Source organism: Staurois parvus, unplaced genomic scaffold, assembly GCF_062004578.1.
Source record: "Staurois parvus isolate SC_StPar_1 unplaced genomic scaffold, SC_StPar_1.0 ptg000258l, whole genome shotgun sequence".
Lineage (NCBI taxonomy): Eukaryota > Metazoa > Chordata > Amphibia > Anura > Ranidae > Staurois > Staurois parvus.
This window is the reverse complement of record NW_028318054.1, coordinates 5,936,894-5,957,890: the sequence shown is the minus strand read 5'-3', so window position 1 is coordinate 5,957,890 and position 20,997 is coordinate 5,936,894. Positions and strand designations below refer to the sequence as shown.

The 20,997-nt window shown below is 42.9% G+C and overlaps 1 protein-coding gene across 2 annotated transcripts in view; it reads left to right on the top strand.

Annotated features, from left to right (window-relative positions):
- The window catches only part of AP4B1 (adaptor related protein complex 4 subunit beta 1), a 61,301-nt gene that overhangs the window by 13,895 nt on the left and 26,409 nt on the right, over positions 1-20,997 (top strand). The gene's annotated exons all lie outside the window — the stretch shown is intronic.

Genomic DNA, 20,997 nt, shown 5'->3' with positions numbered 1-20,997 from the left:
GTGTGTGTGCTGACTCTCGTCCAGTCGGTGGAAACCCAGTCAAAATATATAGCATCAGGTCCCACTATGCACAGAATACAATTTAGTAATAAACAATGAAGCTCTACCCCATCCCCAGTCTCATCAAAATAAAGAGATCATCAGTGCTGGCATCCTCCAACCATCTGGCCCATATTCTGTCAAACTTCCGAGGGCATCCTCTGTTTGCATAAGCGGTTTTGTAAGGTGGTAATTGAGAGTTCACCAGTTGTTTCCAGTATCCAATTGTGGGAGCCGTGGGCTTCTTCCAATGAAGAGTAAGTGCCTTCATAAAAGAGCAGCAGTCCCAACAGTGTTTTTTGTCTGCGTGATGGGGATCTGCACAAGTTTACTGATGGTGCTGACCACAGAATCCCAGGACAACTGGATAGCTGGGCACGTTCAGAAAATGTGTCAAAAGTCCCCTTCAACCCAATCTCAATGCCAGCATGTTGAGGAAATGTTATGTGGCATGAAGTAGGCCCTATGGAGGATCTTTAACTGTATGAGCCGGTCCCTAAGTGAGACTAATTGTTTGAAAGGCACATCCCACTTGTCTGTCCAGTCCTTGTCATCCATATCTGGGATATCCAATAACCACATTAGTCTAAGGCTAAGTAAGTCAGGTAGTGCTATCTTTACAAGATGTGTGTAAAGCATGGAAGCTGGTTTTTATAAGAGAATAAGAGCAGAGGAGGACCTCCCAGATCTCAACATTCTAACTGTATAGTCCTATGAGAAAATTGGCTGTCAAAGGTGTGTGCAAGTTGCATATTTCTATTTGAGCAATGTGAAGGGACATTATAAGCAGATCGCAGGGAGATAAAAGACATCATCTTCCCATTGTTCACTGTATGGGTGATAGACCTGAGGTTATGTTTTGCCCAAATTTGTGGATCAGGCAAAACATAGAAATGGTGTAAAGAAGGGTTATTCCAGAGGGGTGTACGAGGGGATAACGTTGAAGGGTCACGGGTTTCTAACTGAAGCCCCAGGTTTCAGGCCTTAATTGTCATTTCCATAGAGGGGGTACAGAGCCTTTGGCCACCAAAGAGTATGAATTGTAGGGCCTCTAGGGAACCCAGAACCGCAGTCTCCAGCATTGTGCTAGCATTAGTTATCTCCGATTGTAACCACCAGTGAGCTGTCACCAATTGCATGGCTAAGTAGTATTTATGGCAGTCTGGCAGAGCCGACCCCCCCACCTGGAGAGATGGACACATTAAAGTAGTTAACTTGTAACGTGGTTTTGCGGGCACCACAGAAAGGAGGAAAATATTTTATTTAGTTGAACATAAAAGGATTTGGGGATCTATTGAGGAGAGTGGCGCAAGAGATACAGTCAGGTCCATAAATATTGGGACATGGACACAATTCTAACATTTTTGGCTCTATACACCACCACAATGGATTTGAAATGAAACAAACAAGATGTGCTTTAACTGCAGACTGTCAGCTTTAATTTGAGGGTATTTACATCCAAATCAGGTGAACGGTGTAGGAATTACAAAAGTTTGCATATGTGCCTCCCACTTGTTAAGGGACCAAAAGTAATGGGAAAATTGGCTTCTCAGCTGTTCCATGGCCAGGTGTGTGTTATTCCCTCATTATCCCAATTACAATGAGCAGGTAAAAGGTCCAGAGTTCATTTCAAGTGTGCTATTTGCATTTGGAATCTGTTGCTGTCAACTCTCAAGATGAGATCCAAAGAGCTGTCACTATCAGTGAAGCAAGCCATCATTAGGCTGAAAAAACAAAACAAACCCATCAGAGAGATAGCAAAAACATTAGGCGTGGCCAAAAGAACTGTTTGGAACATCCTTAAAAAGAAGGAACGCACTGGTGAGCTCAGCAACACCAAAAGACCCGGAAGACCACGGAAAACAACTGTGGTAGATGACCGAAGAATTCTTTCCCTGGTGAAGAAAATACCCTTCACAACAGTTGGCCAGATCAAGAACACTCTCCAGGAGGTAGGTGTATGTGTGTCAAAGTCAACAATCAAGAGAAGACTTCACCAGAGTGAATACAGAGGGTTCCCCACAAGATGTAAACCATTGTTGAGCCTCAAAAACAGGAAGGCCAGATTAGAGTTTGCCAAACGACATCTAAAAAAGCCTTCACAGTTCTGGAACAACATCCTATGGACAGATGAGACCATGATCAACTTGTACCAGAGTGATGGGAAGAGAAGAGTATGGAGAAGGAAAGGAACTGCTCATGATCCTAAGCATACCACCTCATCAGTGAAGCATGGTGGTGGTAGTGTCATGGCGTGGGCATGTATGGCTGCCAATGGAACTGGTTCTCTTGTATTTATTGATGATGTGACTGCTGACAAAAGCAGCAGGATGAATTCTGAAGTGTTTCGGGCAATATTATCTAAAACTTATATATACAAAATCGAGCGCAGTGTATAAATTATGAAATATGGTAGCTGCTGGCAACAAAAAAGGCACCTCGGGAACCTCCACAGTAAATGATAAAGAATAAAAGTGCAGCGCTACACAAATGGTGACTTTAAATAAATATATGATAAAACATATATGACTTGATGTCAGTGGATTAGTAAAATGCCAGCAGGAGTTCATCAGAAGTGCTGAGGTGAAGTGTGCATACAGTCTCTGATATGCCAAAAACCATAAATAGTGACTTTCGTGGTGATAAGAATAGTCAAATAATGCACTAACCAGATAGCACATAAATAGCGCATGGGGCATTTAAGACCTGCCCCTGGTACTCAGCCACTGTATCACTGGAACAAGGGGATGTCATCTGTAGGGCCACCACTAGATGTCATCCGTCCGTGCAGAAGATGTATCCAGCCACTGTATTAATGGAACAAGCGGGTGTCATCTATAGGGCGACCACTAGATGTCATCCATCCGTGGAGGAGATGTCTCATGGATCCAGGGATGTCACTTGCAGATGTGATCTTGCTATGCACAGCCCCCAGCTACAGGACCTTCAGAGTTACAGGAATAAAAGGTACAGCTGCTCGTGAACGGCCAGACCAGAGGTACATGTACAAGAGATACAGAGATTGGCACTTCCCTAACGCGTATCGTGTTAATACACATCATCAGAGGGGACTGTGCCAATGGTAGGTGTAGTGTTTAAATAGTGAAAAAAGGCGCCAATGTGCACCGCAATGCGACAGTGCCGTTGCTATGGTTCGCGCATGCGCATTGGCGATCGCGACGGCCATCAAACGTGCGCGCATGCGCATTGGTGCCGACGGCGGCCATCTTTTAGAAGCCCAAAAAGTATTGTTCCATATAGTCTGATTATATGGACATACAAAATGCAAGCTTGACAGTAATCTTATTGGGAACAATAATCTTATTGGGAACAAGTAATGTTATGGCAGTAATCTTATTGGAAACAAGATCCTTCAATCTGGGAACCAATATAGGGCAAGAGATACTGCTATAATTACACATGGAACATAATTAATGCCCCATTGTAATAGAAATAGCTTATTCAATCATAAAAAAATATTTAAAAATTGCTTATTTCATTATTAAAAGAGAAATTCTGGATATCGATATAAACCACTCCTCATTTGGTGACATTGGGGTCATTGAATCACTATAGCAATATAAATACAAATGACTCGTATCTCATGGGAATACAGATAAAGGCAAAATGATGCATAAAATACGTCAAACGCATAAATAAAACCAATATGGTTAAAAAAATTATCTCATTGAAATCCATCATAAACATGACATAAAATTAGTATGTTTAAATTCTGAAACCAGTGTACTTCAGATCATGAATGGTCTATCAGCTAGTATCAATAAAGCTAAATGATTCAGAACTCATTGGACGCCGCTTCACAGTGCAGATGGACAATGACCCAAAGCATACTGCAAAAGCAACCAAAGAGTTTTTTAACCACATGCCGCCCAGCCACTGTATAAATACGTTGGCAGGGCGGCATGGCTGGGCAAAACCACGTTTTAAAGCGTGTGTTTTCAAAACAGGTAGGGGGTGCGCCCGAGACATGCCATCGCCCTACCTGTCCCGCCAATCGTGGCCGCGGATGTCATTCGCCGGGTCACAGCCGGTCGTTACCGGCTATGTCCCGGTGATTAGCAGCAATCACTGACAGAGCACAGCTGCAGTAGCAGTAGTTCCCTGACAGCTCCTGACACTCTGATCAGGACAGAAGAGTTTATCTGTCCGGATCAGTGTGTCTCCGTGCAGTACACCTCCCCTCTCGCCCCCTAGTAAAACACTCCCCTCACACAGTTAACCCTTTCAGTGAATAATAAAGTTAACCCCTTCCTCCCCAGTGCCATTAGTACAGTGTCAGTGTTGTTTTTTTTTTTTTTTGCACTGATCACTGTATTGGTGTCACTGGGGATGTCAGTGACCCCAAGTCAGTTTCCCCCCCCCCCCCCCCCCAGTGTCAGAATGTCCGCCGTAGTCCCGCAGTCCCGCCATAAGTCGCTGATCGCCGCCATTATTAGTATAAAAAAAAATTAAAAATCCCAGTATCTTTCCTGCCATTTGTAAACTCTATAACTTTCACGTAAACCAATTAATTTACACGTATTGGGTTTTTTTTTTTAGCAAAGACATGTCGCAGAGTACATTTTGGCAGAAATTTATGACTAAATTTTTTTTTTTTTTTTTTACTGGACATGTTTTATAGCAAAAAAATATTGTTTTTTTTCCTCAAAATTGTCAGCCTTTTTTTTTTTTATAGCGCAAAAAATAAAAAACGCACAGGCGATCAAATACCACCAAAAGAAAGCTCAATTTGTGGGGAAAAAAAGGAAGTAAATTTAATTTATGTACCGTATTGCATGACCGCGCAATTGTCCGTTAAACTAGCGCAGCGCTGTATAGCAAAAAAATGGCGTAAATTGCAGTATCTATACCAGCAATGGGCAAACTACGGCCCGCGGACTGTATACGGCCCGGCGGACCTTTTTAATCCGGCCCGCGGAGCGTGATACTGTCAGGATGGCTGTCAGGATGTGTGTAGGCGGGGCAGCGTGACGAATGTGAGGGGAGCTAGGCTCCTCTCCCAGTCCGCCCTGAAGACCAGAACGGCGCGGGAACACGGCGAGAGGAACGCGCGGAGCAAAGGTAAGTAAATTGACACAGGGGGGACTTGGGGACTTAATATGGGGAATGAATTACTATGGGGGATGAATTACTATATGGGGGATGAATTACTATATGGGGGATGAATTACTATGGGGGATGAATTACTATATGGGGGATGAATTACTATGGGGGATGAATTACTATATGGGGGATGAATTACTATGCTTACTATGGGGGAATATTACTATACTTACTATGGATGACACATACACACCATTCATCTACTCTTGGTCCGGCCCCCGGGTCCAATATATGAACCCATTGCGGCCCTCAAGTCAAAAAGTTTGCCCACCCCTGATCTATACCATAGTTTGTAGATGCTATAACTTTCACACAAAGCAATCAATATACACTTATTGGGATTTTTTTTTTTACCAAAAACATGTAGCAGAATACATTTTGGCCTAAATTTATAACTAACTTTGAGTTTACTATATATTTTTTATAGCTGAAAGTAAAATATATCGTTTTTCTTCAACATTTTTTTTTTTTTTGCTTATAGCGTGAAAAATAAAAAGCGCACAGGTGATCAAATTCCATCAAAAGAAAGCTCTATTTGTGTGGAAAAAAAGGACGTCAATTTCTTTTGGGTGCAGCATTGCATGACCATGCAATTATCAGTTGAATTAGTGCAGCGCCGAGTAGCAAAAAGAGGCCTGGTCATTAAGGGGGGTAAATCCTCAGGAGGGCAAGTGGTTAAGGGAAAGAAGTGGAATGTTATGCAATGGCCAAGTCAATCACCTGCCCTGAATCCGATTGAGCATGCATTTCACTTGCTGAAGACAAAACTGAAGGGAAAATGCCCCAAGAACAAGCAGGAACTGAAGACAGTTGCAGTAGAGGCCTGGTAGAGCATCACCAGGGATGAAACCCAGCGTCTGGTGATGTCTATGCGTTCCAGACTTCAGGCTGTAATTGACTGCAAAGGATTTGCAACCAAGTATTAAAAAGTGAAAGTTTGATTTATGATTATTAATCTGTCCCATTACTTTTGGTCCCTTAAAAAGTGGGAGGCACATATGCAAACTGTTGTAATTCCTACACCGTTCACCTGATTTGAATGTAAATACCCTCAAATTAAAGCTGACAGTCTGCAGTTAAAGCACATCTTGTTTCATTTCAAATCCATTGTGGTGGTGTATAGAGCCAAAAATGTTAGAATTGTGTCCATGTCCCAATATTTATGGACCTGACTGTAAATTTAGGGAGTACAAAATCATATAAATAGTGTTGCGCTAACTCATAGCATAGATGAAATTCACAATAATAAATAACATATATCAAATAAATGTCTAAGTGTAAATATGAAGTCCTTGTGTTAAAGTACTAAAAACGATAAATGATGTGCTTGAATGAATAATTGTTCTCCACAACTTCAACTGATAGTGTTCCACCGCAAAAAGAAATAAGCGCCCCTCCACCTAACAATAGGATGGCCACTCACCTCAAATAAGGACCTATATAATATCATAGGTCAAACAAGCATGGTCTATAAATGGGCTCTAGATGGCAGCAAAGAGCTGGCTAAAGCAATGACAAGGATGATAATACAGGATCACCCCCAGAAATTTCTTCACAACTCCACATCAACATGTAGGAAGAAAGAACAGCCTCCCATAGTGAAGTACCATTTATTATGTTAAAAGCACAAACAGAGTAACACACACAGTGTTTCAGAGTAAACAGATCGGTATGACAGCATGATATTCACCACACTTCCGGTCCTCGAATTCCGTGACCGGTACTGACGTCCCTAAGTTCCGCCCCATGCGTTACAACACCAACCACGTGGCTTCGTCAGGGCCCTGAAGCAGTGGGATGAGAATACAAGACCTTTAACCAGGTAATGAAATGTGTAGGCAGCCCCATTCTGCTTAATGCCTTCTCGATATCTAGTGAGGCGACAACCTTGGTCCCAGTGTAAAGATGTTGTGTGTGAATGTTTGAAACTCTACAGATATTAATGCTTGTGGATCTATAGGGCATGAAACCTGTGTGATTTGAGTCTATAAGGGAGCTAGTAACTCTGCTGAGCCTGGTGTTGAGCAGTTTGGTCAGGATTTCAAGATCACAATTTAGAAGGGCAATAGGCCTGTATGAGACTTGAATTCCAGGCATTGAGAATACAAAGATGCTATCTGTGGGGCTGCAATGTCACTGAGGGCCTTATAAAAGTCCCATGAGCCAGGGGCCTTCCCAGAAGGGAAAGACATTAACCGCACACACCTCTTCAATGGTAAAGGGGTGCACCAGGTTCTCTCTTTCCCTGTTCAACAACCAATTCAGGGCCAAGGGATCCAATAAATCCATAAGATGCGAAGAGTCGAAATCAGAAGCAGGGATGTGGAATTGTTTTAAAAAAACTACTTGTCCAAGGGACTAAATCGGGGTCCCAAACTACTTGTCCCTTATGATAATCTACTTGTCCTGATAAAAAAAATAATTGTAACCAAAACCATATTTAAACAAGGTTTTTATTGTTCTATTACTAAATGAGACCGTTTTATCACTAGGAATTTTCAATGGATGTATGTCCCTTTTTTAAACCATGAAATCACTTTGCTAGGATGGAAAATATGAAGGGTTGATGTTTTTTTATTAGGCGGTGTTATGGGGAGGTGATATTAGGAATATCTGGGGCTTTTAAAAACAAAAAAGGGGCTTTATGGTGACCTAAATTTTTTATATATTTAACATTGCACTGTTGGTCGCCTCCCTGCCTGTCTCCAGCACCGCACCTGGGGACAGCAAAGTCCACATTTTTACCCCTATACATCAGAGTACCCCCTTACATCAGTAACCAGCGGAGTGCCCGCTTACATCAGACCCTAGCGGGGTGCCTCGTTCTATTCAGAGCTCAGCGGGGTGCCCCCTTAATCAAAGTTCAGCTGCTAACTGGACATGAAATAGTTAAGTATGAAGCTCCTGGAAGAACACGAAGGGGAGATGTAGATAAGGAGAAAAGGGAAGGAGGTGAGGAAAGCAGAGATCGCTTATCCCCAGACTGCTCTCTGCAGGCTCAGACCTCGGAAATCATACAGCTGTATGGGGCAGTCACGGAGGAGAGGGGCGGGAAGAGGTGGAGCAAAACGTAATCTCTCTTCTCTCCCATCTATGTGGGGAGGGAGGGGGGAAGTGTACTGTCTGATCGAGTGTCACAGACACTGAGCGTGCACAGCTGCAGCCTGTCTGCGCTGGAGTTTAACAATTGCTTTCTTAAGCAAGCCCTGCTGCTTGCCCGCAACAGGGCTAAATGTAAGGAGAAACAACCTGCCCGGCGCCCGGAACTGCATGTCCCGGACGTCGGGCAATAGGATTTGCACATCCCTGGAGAACGAAGGAAAAAGGTATACAAATGCTGGTAATACTCTAGAAACTCCTGTAGGATCTCCTCAGGAGAGGAGATAATGGTGCCCCCTGATGTGCGGATTTCAGAAATGGGTGTGATATGTCTGTCATTTTGTGCAAGCATAGCCAGAAACCTACTGTTCCTATCCCCCTGTTCATAGAATAACTGTTTGCTATCCTTTAAATCTAGCCTAGTAGCCTCCATCATATGGAGTTGTAGGTCCCATTTTTCCGCCAGTAGGCAATCAAAATCCTCTGGTGCGTTGGAAACTGTAAAAGATTCAGCCTTGTCCTCCACCTCCTGCTGCAATGCTGAAACCTCAGAGATTTGCTCCTTATGTATGGGAGCTCTGAGTGAGACATGTTGTCCTCTAGCATAAGCCCTAAATCGGGGCTCAACAAATCCCACGTAGCCATGGCGACTAGAAATTGAGTCCTGGCACCTGGGGTTTGTCAGTCGTCCACTGGCAGGCACTGGGACGCCGCTCTTAAGGAAATCACCACTACCTGTTCTCCCTATCCAGCCAATTACAGCTCAGGGATAACACAGGGCGGCAGGTGCGCCTCCTTACCTCTGTACAATCCCTGGCTAGCGCTTTGTGTGAAGTGTTTTGACCCCACCCTCTCTATGGCTAACGCAGTGTGAGAAGTGTTTTCCGGCCCCACCCTTTCTCTGACAGACAGTGATGGCAGCTCCGAGGATGTGTTGCGGGGTGTGACGGGCGCGGCGTCAGACCCCAGTCCTTCTCACCAACTTGTGACCGAAGGACTAGCCAATCTAAAACCGCGCTGCCACTCTGCCGCTAACAATGCCACTCTCAGCTATACCCTGCACAAAGATTTTCCAGCTCACTGGACCCCAATCTAGGTGCCAACAGCCTGAGAGCGATTGTTACTGGGTCAGGTTAATTACGCAATTAACCCTTCACACTGCCAACGCCACCTTTTTACAGAGAAGGAGGAAACTCGCAAATCTTAGCAATAACACTATGATGTTTGAATAAGCGTCTGTATACACACTGTCACCACAGACAGATGTATCCAGAGGTTTTAAAACACACAGTAGCACTCTTCAGAGACAGGGATTCTTAATTTGCATTAAAGAGCTTTAGAAACAGTTCAACGCTTTTCAGAAAATAGGATTTATTACTAAATAGGTCAAAATGGTGCAATAAAAATATTTACAGAAAAGAAAGAAGTTTAAGAAGGTAGAATACTTGCAGAAGTCCTGGTTTAAGCAGCGTTCAAGTGTCCGAACAAAAGGGTGCCTTTTCTCCCAAAGTTGGTTCCTGATGTTAAAAGGGAGAATCTCTTCATCTTCCTGTCCAGGCATGACAGCTTGTTTTCTAGGAACCCAGCAGGGTGTCTCCTTAAAGCAGAGAACCAATCGCCTCATGTGGGGAGGGGTGTTTAAGTGGGGACCCTGGCTGTGACCCAAATCCCTCCCAAGTTTATACCATGGTCAATAACCTTCCATAGGTGCATGCAGCAGCCTAGCCACTGGCAGGTTAATATGCAGAATGATATTCTGAACGTCGAGACATCAAATATGACATCTGGCTGTGACGGTTAAAGAGATATCGCTTTCTACTCTCTGGTAGATGTTATCTAGGGGTGTAAGGTATCGGGTGACTCGCATTAAACTGACCTATCTGAATATTTGCTTTGATTTATTGTACCTTGTTCCTGCCGGGATTTATGAAATTGTATGAAAAAGTGGTTTCAAGTGGGATTTATGTTTCACTGTCACTCGGGAATGCTTTCATGTCCAGTGAATGACTGGTTTATAGCTTTACGACCTGGCCAAGGCAAGGGTTTGTCAGACATCATGGAACCAGCTAATTGGGTTTATAACCATGAATCGTATCCAGCTGTGCCCTGTGCACTCCTGAACTCAGCGCACACACACAGGCCACATTCCAAAAACTGGAGGGGGAGAGTGATGTGGAGTGAGAATGACATTTGCAGAGTATGATCCAAATTATGGTTGTCATTGTCCATATCTGTGTGCACAATATCACACAGGGCACCAGTGGCTCTGAGTGGTGCGGTGATGAAGCTGCACCTGGTGGTCCTTGCCTCCATAGTGGACAGCAGTGAGTGGAGGAATGATGATCATCCAGGGTGATTGGGACTCTGCTGGGGAAGGGGAGAACATTGTCTGAGCACATGTGTCTGGCAGGGGGCTTCATTGATCATATATGGGGCCCCTGCATTATACTTATTGGGGAGCACACTTTTTTTTTTTTTTGCTATGATCACGTGTCTGGGAGGGGGCCACATTGAGCATGTGTCCCTGTGTTGTGCTGATCCTATGTATTGTGTGATATGGTTGGCTGTGCTGTGTGATATAGGGAGGGCATGTACTTTGATATGGGGGGGAGGCTGTACTTTGTGATATGGGGGGGTTGTGTTGTGTGATATGGGGGGCTGTACGTTGTGTTTTAACATCTTCAACTCTTCTGGGAAGGCTGTCCACAAGTTTGAGTGTGTCTATAGGAATGTTTGACCATTCTTTCGGAAGCGCATTTGTGAGGTCAGGCACTGATGTTGGATGAGAAGGCCTAACTCGCAGTCTCCATGCTAATTCATCCCAAAGGTGTTCTGTTGGGTTGAATTCAGGACCCTGTGCAGGCCAGTTAAGTTCCTCCACCCCAAACTCGCTCATCCATGTCTTTGTGGGACCTTGCTTCGTGCACTAGTGCACAGTCATGTTCGAACAGGAAGAGACCATCCCCAAACTTTTCCCACAAAGTTGGGAGCATGAATTTGTCCAATATGTCTTGGTATGCTGACACATTAAGAGTCCCGTTCACTGGAACTAAAGGGCCAAGCCCAACTCCCAGCCCTTGAAAAACAACCCACACCGTAATTCCCCCACCCCCACCAAACTTTGCACTTGGCACAATGCAGTCAGGTAAGTATCGTTCTCCTTGCAACCACCAAAACCAGACACGTCTATTGGATTGCCAGACAGAGAAGCATGACTGGTCACTCCAGGGAACACGTCTCCACTGCTCTAGAGTCCAGTGGTGGCGTGCTTTACACCACTGCATCTGAAGTTTTCCATTGCACTTGGTGATGTAAGGCTTGGATGCAGATGTTTGGCTATGGAAACCCATTCCATGAAGCTCTCTACGTACTGTTGTGCTAATCTGAAGGCCCCACGAAGTTTGGACGTCTTTCGCTATTGACTCTGCAGACAGTTGGTGACTTTTGCGCACTATGCTCTTCGGCATGCGCTGGCCCCACTCTGACATTTTCTTGGCCTACCACTTCGTGGCTGAGTTGCTGTTGTTCCCAGTTGCTTCCACTTTGTTATAATACCACTAACAATTGACCGTGTAATATTTAGTAGCAGGGAATTTCACTGATGGACTTATTGCACAGGTAGCAACCTATCACGGTACCACGTTTGAATTCACTGAGCTCCTGAGAGTGACCCATTCTTTTGCAAATGTTTGTTGAAGCAGTCTGCATGCCTAGGTGCTTGATTTTATACACCTGTGGCCATGGAGGTGATTGGAACACCTGAATCCAATGATTTGGAGGGGTGTCCCAATACTTTTGGCAATATAGTGTAGTATAGAGTATTGCATCAGAGAAAGGGGGTGGTACATAAACAGATACTATCACATATTTATGACCCCACATAAGAAGCACCAGTAGAACATATTTATCCAAAGGGTCAGTGTGGACAGCATCAACTATACAAGGCAGTAATTTGCTGATCAGCACCGAGACACCTCTGAAAAAGTACAGTATGTGGCATGAAATGCTTTTTGAACCCAAGGTTTCTTGAGTGTGAGTATTTTTCTGCCCAAGAGGTGCATCTCTTGTAGTAATAATATCTGTGGGACATGGGATTTAACACACTTGAACATTAATGCACGCTTTAATTTAGAATTTAGTCCCTCTACATTCAACGAGAGGACTGTAAAGGTCTGATTATTCCAATTATCCATGGAAGTCTGGGGAACAGAGAAGCCAGGGCAAAAGACCAGAGGTTTTGGACGAGAGTAAGGATTGAAGGGCAGTAAAAGTGACAAGAGCCAACACACCCAAAAATAAAACCTTTAAAAAAAAAAAAATCTACAACAAAAAACAAAGTCCCCTGGCCGATAGGCCTTCCCTACTAAAGCTCCTACAGACCAAAAAACGAGTTCAGTGAAGCAGAGGTTTTACATCCTTAACTGTACTAAAGTCTAGTCATATCAAACAAGTTTTCCAGGTGAGTCCAGGGGAACTCCATGTTGGGTCAATGGCCAAACAAGGCATGGTAATACTTCTAGCCTTGTGAAAAGCCAACAAATAACGATAAAAAGGAGGAACAATAGGTTGAGTGGAAAAATAAAATCAAAAACTTGCAAAAGGTGTATTCTTCAAGCAGACAAGCTCCAGTGAGGTCAGCGACCGTAGAGCTGCTGAAGAGATGTAGCTATTAGGGTGAAGAAGGGAGGAATTTTATTCCCTGGATAAAGGAGTAGAAGGAACCCGCTTTAAAGGGCTTCCACCGCATGACATAGCAGAGAACGGGGATGCTCCATGTGAGTGCTAGCAGGCATCTAGCCATGTCACTGCAGCTTCTGCAGACTATAAAAAAAAGGAACTGTTGTTCCATCAGTCACCCGCAGTTTTCTCGGGAAAAGGAGACTGTACTTAACCCCTTAGCCCTCAGTCGCTTGCGAACCTCAATGAAGGTGCGTCTCCCCCGCTGTACTTCAGGTGGCTAATCCGGAAAAATCAGGATTTTCACATTGTCATGCTGGATGTCAGGCTTGGTTCTGGCAGCCTCCAAGATCATGTCCTTGTCCCTGTAGTTAAGGAGCCAGAGAAGCAATGGACGCGGTGGTGCTCCAGGAAAGGGAGGAGTAGGAGGCACTCAGTGCTCCTGCTCCACCACGAATCTTGGCGGGAGGTTTTGTAGACCTAAGGCGGTGGTGAGCAAGGTCTCTGCAAACTCGGCAGGACGCGCTCCTTCCGCCCTCTGGGAGGCCAAGGATTCTAAGATTTTTGTGGCGGAGGCAATTTCCAGTATCCGTATCCTTCTCCTGCAGGGCTTTAACTTACCTTTGCAGGCCGTGAAGTTCTGTGTAGTCTGTAGAGTTACAGAGGAGGTTTAATGCTAGAATTATTTCTGTCACTCTGCCGTTCACGACGATATCTCACATTTGTGGTATGAACAGCGAATAATAAACAATAAAGCTTCCTAGTGCCAAATCCTACTGAAAACGAGAAAAAAAAAGCCGGACACTAAGTACGACAAAAATATCGGATTCTTTGGGCAAATTAAGAGACCACACAGTCAGGGGCGTATCTACCGCGAGGCAAACAAGGCATTTGCCTAGGGCGGCAATTTTTAGGGGGCTGCACTCATATACACATACACACAATTATCTCGCTCTCTCATTGGGGAGAGGGGGGGGCGCTAAATTTTTGTGTTGCCTAGGACAGCACAAAATCTAAATACACCACTGCACGCAGTAAAATACATACAAGCATTTATTGACATGAATCAAATATTATATATAGGACTCATGATACAAACATACCCCCAAAAAGGGGACAGGAATAGAAAAACATAATTATAAACAAAGTGCCTCCCTCGCATATATGTTGATTACTAAAAACATAATTACAATAACTGCAATTTACATTGATCAAAGAACTGTCAACGCGTTTCGCCTGTGCATTTGGCTTCTTCAGGACCGTAACTTGAATGTCAGGGAGATTAGTGCTACTGCATGTAAAAAATATACAAAATAAGTGTACAAATACATAGAAATACATATAGTAAACAAAAAATATATATGTTTGTTTAAGCTAGGCTTACATGGAGATGACAGATCAATGACAAGGAAGTCTGGAGAACGGGCATAGAGGACCAGAGCACGAGGCGGACCAAAAGAGACTCAAAGGTCAAATATATAGTATGAGTAAATCCTACAATGGGAAATATAAGACTCCACCAGCAGGTAACATAGACATCCCAAAAATACATGAATAAAACCAATATAATTTGAGTTGGCTAGTACTCACAGTAGTCCTACAAGCTGTCTACTGCCAGTAGGGACATGGAAACCCCACATGCACAAAAATGGAAAAAAATCCAAATGGGAGCTTGGTAAGCCTACAAAATAACCATATATTAATGAAATAGAGTAATTAGGGATGGTGTACTTGCCATATCAAAAGGGAACAAAAACCCCCCACCTGTATGCGATTCTAGCAGTAAAAAGACAGCATGCAGGTAGTTATACAAGCCAGGGTCCCAACTATAATCATACAATATAGGAACAGATGGAATGGCAAAATAAAGCTGGACAATGGTATAATGATAGTAGTCATTCGAGGTATATTGCCTATAATACCAAAAAATACAATAGAGAATATTTTAATGCTAAGTAACTAGCCTCCAAGCAAAGGAGAGAGAAAAACAAAGCCAGTGTATGATAAAGTACTTCACCTTAGTATGGAATCCGTTCAAAAAAAAAAAGTGAAGTACTTTATCATACACTGGCTTTGTTTTTCTCCCTCCTTTGTTTGGAGGCTAGTTACTTAGTATTAAATATTCTCTTGTATTTTTTGGTATTCTAGGCAATATACCTTGATTGACTACTATTATTATACCATTGGCCGGTTTTATCTTGCCATTCCATTTGGTTCCTATATTGTATGGTTATAGTTAGGACCCCGGCTTTTGTATAAGTACCTGCTTGCTGGCTTTTTGTTCCCTTTTGATATGGCAAGTACACCATCCCTAATTACTCTAATCCATTCATATATGGTTATATTGCAGACCTACCATTTGTGATTTTTGTTTTTTTTTCCCCCCCCCCATTTTTGTGCATGTGGGGTTTCCATGTCCCTGCTGGAAATAGACCGCTTTCAGGACTACTGTGAGTACTGGCTAACTCAAATTTATATTGGTTTTATTCATGTATTTTTGAGATGTCTATGTTACCTGCTGGTGAAGTCTTATATATTTCCCATTGTAGGATTTATTCATACATTTGACCTTTTTTGACATCTCCACGTAAGGCTAACTTAATATTTGACTCTTGTATGTGAGTAAATGGCTGTATGTATTTTACTGTGTGGTCTCTTACTGTGCCCAAAGAATCCAATATTTTTGCTGTAGTTGGTGTCTGGCATTTTTTCTCTTGGTATGAACACCCTTTACAAATGTAGGCATGGCCTACATATGCATTCACCACTTTTACACTGTCCCATAAATCATCCCTTGTGATAGAAATAAGCAGTGACAGGTCCTCTTTATGGAGAGATCTGGGGTCAGTAAGACCCCACATCTCTGCTCTACAATGGAAAGCACGGTTCTCCTAGGCCATAGAGATGAGAGGCCATCTTTTCTCCACTCCCCTCTGTGGCCAGCCACCGCCAGTGCCGGATCAGTTCCAGGGCTTACTGATCATCCAGGTAAGCTCGAGAACCACCGAAAAGCAGCGGGAGGGGGCTACCCCTTTGTCGCTTCTAAAAGTGATCCAGCTGCTAATCAGCCGCTTGGATCAATTTTATCGCCTGAGGAAAATTTTTAATACAGGGGTTATGGCATCTATCTGCAGCCGTAACCCCAGTGTTAAATGTCAAATCATGACATATTTTCCCAGTTTAGATGGTCAGCAAGCGGATTTGTAGTGTTTTCTGGGGTTTGTTTCCCTACACCTCACTTCTTAAAAAAATTAAAATAACAAATAAGTTATGCTTACCTACTCTGTGCAATGGTATTGCACAAAGCATCTCCAAACCTCCTGTTCTCCCCCTGTCCCCACTGCTTCCTCTGCACTGGGTTTGATTGGCAGCAGCAGGAGCCAGTGGGGTGAGCTTATTATGGAAGTTTTTTTTACGTTAATACAGATTCCTTTTTAAGCACTTTAACAGCACTTTATGCAGAATCTCATTATTACTAATTTTCTCTGTTCACACTTGTACACTTGGTCACCCTACACTTGACATCCTTGCCTGAAAAAATGCAAGAGTATTCAGGTGTTTTTGGTCCCATAAACTTCAATGGGAGCTCTTGTAGATGTAGAATACATGTTTTATTGCTTGCAAAGACTCCACGCCTATAGAACTCCTTTCCTCTCCCTGTCCAGCCCAGGAAACAAACTCCTGAAGCTTGATATGTGAACAAAAGCACCTGTGATATGCCTGTAAAACACCTGAAAAAACTGTGTCAAAATCACCAGGAATATAGGTATATTGATCCCTACAGAGCCTGAAGTCTCTGTGGGTCAGTTTTACAGTGTGTTTTTCAGCTGCTAGCTAGGAATTACTTTAGATCTGAGAGAGGACACAATAGTGAACTTACACCATCTCTGCACAGGTATTGTTAGATTGAACAGCAAAAAAGGGGCACATTCAATCTTAAAATTAGTAGGGTGATGATTTTTCAACCATATTTGTCTAGCTGCCTAAACATTCAGGCTACAAAGTAATTTAAACTAGTAGCTCTAAGGGAACAGTAACTCCGGTGGCTAAAATCACAGAAAATACCATGCGAAACTTAGCAAAACTAGCTGTGTAAGCAACTATTATATCTTGAACAAAGGAAGTGCATCAGAATGTTAAAACTGCACATTTACAAACCAAAAATGATGTAAAATGTTTCAATTCCCTTTTCATGCATTCACATACTTTGTCAAGCAAGAATTTTTCAAAAAGACAACTGTCTCTTATCTCTTTCAGTGGTGTGTTCACTTGCTAGCATAGATTTTAGGCAACAAGCAGAGAAAATGAACAGGTATGATGCTAAGCTATAAATTGATATGGGTCATTTACTGCAGGGACAGCTATCCTGGGGCAGAGTAAGGCCTCATGCACATAGGACGGTATAGTTAACTCTCTTAGAAGCCAGCAGCTTTATTACAGAAGTGTCTAAAGCTTTTACACGCTTTTTGGAGCTTTTACAGGCGTCAAGCTCTTGTGCATTAATTCATTTCATTGGCCTGAATAAATCATTTATTCTAGCTATTTGAAATTATTTCTCAAGCTCTAAACGCACCTAGTGTTTAGGCGTATTTAGTAGCATCAAGCATTTTTCTGCCCAGACTGTGCTGCTCTTGGATGCACTGGCCGTGCTTTTTTTTTTTTTTTTGTTCCTGCCTCTAAATGTCCCTGCCACTAAAAGCTCCTAAAAGTCTGTGTGCATGGACACATAGGGTGATATAGAGGGGCTTATTGAAGTGGTAAAAAAAACAAAATATCTGACTCCCCTAAAAGTGGCTGCAAAATCGCCCTGTGTGCATGAGGCCTTAGCCTAAGTTGATCTGTAACCATGTAGCACTGCTTGCTTTCCTTTCATGCTGTTACTGAAATCTTCAGCAATACTGCACCCTGACATCAACTCTGGTTTAAGATGGGACTGGATCTTTTTTTAGAAAATGTTCAGCAATTGGCAGGAAATCTATTCTGTTACAGTAAAATGAAATTGTCATACCACAACCCCTCTAGGTTCCCCAGTTATTGCTGAGCATCACTAAGACAAGGGAGACCATTGCTTAAAGCAGAACTAAACCCTTCTATCCTTTGCTACCAAGGGAGCTGCCATCTTGGCCTCTGTTTGATCTGCAGCTGCCGTGGTGCTGCACATATGATCAGTTATGACATCAGCCATTTGAGGGTCTGACATTTTGGTTGAGAGCACAAGCAAATGTGTCAGTTAGCATTCCTGGCATGCTGGGAATGTAACTGGTTTTTGAAACCGTTAAATCGATGGGTTTAGTTCCGTTTTTAAAAATTTTTTTGTTGTTTTTTGAATCCCTTTCAAAAACTGCTTTTTATTTCCATTAGTTAGCAACTGTATAACAAATAAATTAACAATGTGCAGTATGACATCTGACATGGTGTATTTGTCATAAATATTAATAATGAAGTACATTCCTAGCCAATGTAATATTCAAACAAAGAGGAAATAAGCCAAGTAGATTTGGATAAAACAAGCAAATCGCTATGGTTAAAATATGTTCTCACCTATGATCTCCAGATTTTTTTTTTATTTGATGGCATCCTTTATTCTAACCAGGAGTTCTTATTTTGCTAGATATCCTAAACTTTCGCACAAAACAAAAAGTTAATTAACTCTTGAGGACTGTACACATAACAATTTACACACATTTAATTTCACAGACCACAATGTGTTTTATATTATAATTTTATTTTCAGATGGTTTAGGCATTGGAGGCTAAAGTCTTTCTCATAGCAATAGATGAAAGGGAGAATGTCAGCAGGTCTTCTATAAGACTATCAAAGATATATACCAGCATGCCGGATTAGTTAATGTTGCATCATTTGTCCCACAGTGAACACATAGGAAGAGATTTACTAAAACTGGTGCACAGAAAATCTGGTGCAGCTGTGCATGGTATCCAATCAGCTTCTAAATTCAGCTTGTTCAGTTCAGCTTTGGCAATAAAATCTGGAAGCTGATCACAATACATACTGCTCTGCTTCACAATAATGCCTTGATATTGGTCGTACTTCACTGCAACTCCAAAAACAGATGTCCCGTTTAAAAAGAATTATGCAGGCCATAGATGGGGAGAAAAACGGCAGATTTTTCTTTTAAAAAACGAAAATTCGGTCGTTCAAGCGGCCGACGTTACCATCAATGGTAAAAAAAATCGGCCGATTTTCATCCCTTCTACAGCCGGCAAAAAGTGTCCCTGCAGAGAGCTCCGCTATTTCTGACAGTTCTGACAGTTCCTTCACATTTACAGCGGTTGAAACATTGTATCTATTTGTTTCCATTTAGGATACAGATGTTTTTATTCGGAAACAAATAGATACAATGTTTCAACCGCTGTAAATGTCAAAGAACTGTCAGAGAACTGTCAGAAATAGCGGGGCTCTCTGCAGAGATACTTTTTGCTGGACTGGAATTCTTCTTATTTTCATCCTACTTCTTCTTCCTCTTCTTCATCCTCTTCCTCTTCATCCTCTTCATCCTCTTCCTCTTCATCCTCTTCCTCTTCATCCTCTTCCTCTTCCTCTTCATCCTCTTCATCCTCTTCCTCTTCATCCTCTTCATCCTCTTCCTCTTCATCCTCTTCATCCTCTTCCTCTTCATCCTCTTCCTCTTCATCCTCTTCCTCTTCATCCTCTTCCTCTTCATCCTCTTCTTCCTCTTCTTCCTCCTCTTCCTCTTCTTCCTCCTCTTCCTCTTCTTCCTCCTCTTCTTCCTCCTCTTCCTCTTCCTCTTCATCCTCCTCCTCTTCATCCTCCTCTTCTTCCTCCTCTTCCTCTTCCTCTTCATCCTCTTCCTCTTCATCCTCATCCTCTTCTTCATCCTCTTCCTCTTCATCCTCATCCTCTTCTTCATCCTCTTCATCCTCTTCCTCATCCTCATCCTCTTCTTCTTCTTCATCCTCTTCCTCTTCTTCATCCTCATCCTCTTCTTCTTCATCCTCATCCTCTTCTTCTTCATCCTCTTCCTCCTCTTCTTCATCCTCATCCTCTTCATCCTCATCCTCTTCTTCCTCATCCTCTTCATCATCCTCATCCTCTTCTTCATCCTCATCCTCTTCATCATCCTCTTCCTCTTCTTCATCCTCATCCTCTTCTTCTTCTTCTTCATCCTCATCCTCTTCTTCATCCTCATCCTCTTCTTCTTCTTCTTCATCCTCATCCTCTTCTTCATCCTCATCCTCTTCTTCTTCCTCATCCTCTTCTTCTTCTTCTTCCTCATCCTCTTCTTCATCCTCATCCTCTTCTTCATCCTCATCCTCTTCTTCATCCTCATCCTCTTCTTCATCATCCTCATCCTCTTCTTCTTCTTCATCCTCATCCTCTTCTTCTTCTTCATCCTCATCCTCTTCTTCTTCCTCTTCCTCTTCATCCTCATCCTCTTCTTCATCCTCTTCCTCATCCTCTTCATCCTCTTCCTCTTCATCCTCTTCCTCTTCATCCTCTTCTTCCTCTTCATCCTCTTCTTCCTCTTCATCCTCTTCCTCTTCCTCTTCTTCCTCCTCTTCCTCCTCTTCCTCTTCTTCCTCCTCTTCCTCTTCCTCTTCATCCTCTTCCTCTTCATCCTCATCCTCTTCTTCATCCTCTTCATCCTCATCCTCTTCTTCATCCTCTTCCTCATCCTCTTCATCCTCATCCTCTTCATCCTCATCCTCTTCTTCTTCTTCATCCTCATCCTCTTCTTCTTCATCCTCATCCTCTTCTTCATCATCCTCATCCTCTTCTTCATCATCCTCATCCTCTTCTTCATCATCCTCATCCTCTTCTTCATCATCCTCATCCTCTTCTTCATCCTCATCCTCATCCTCATCCTCTTCCTCATCCTCTTCTTCTTCTTCTTCATCCTCTTCATCATCCTCATCCTCTTCTTCATCCTCATCCTCTTCTTCATCATCCTCATCCTCTTCTTCATCCTCTTCTTCATCATCCTCTTCTTCTTCTTCATCCTCTTCTTCATCCTCATCCTCTTCTTCTTCCTCTTCTTCTTCCTCATCCTCATCCTCTTCTTCATCCTCATCCTCTTCT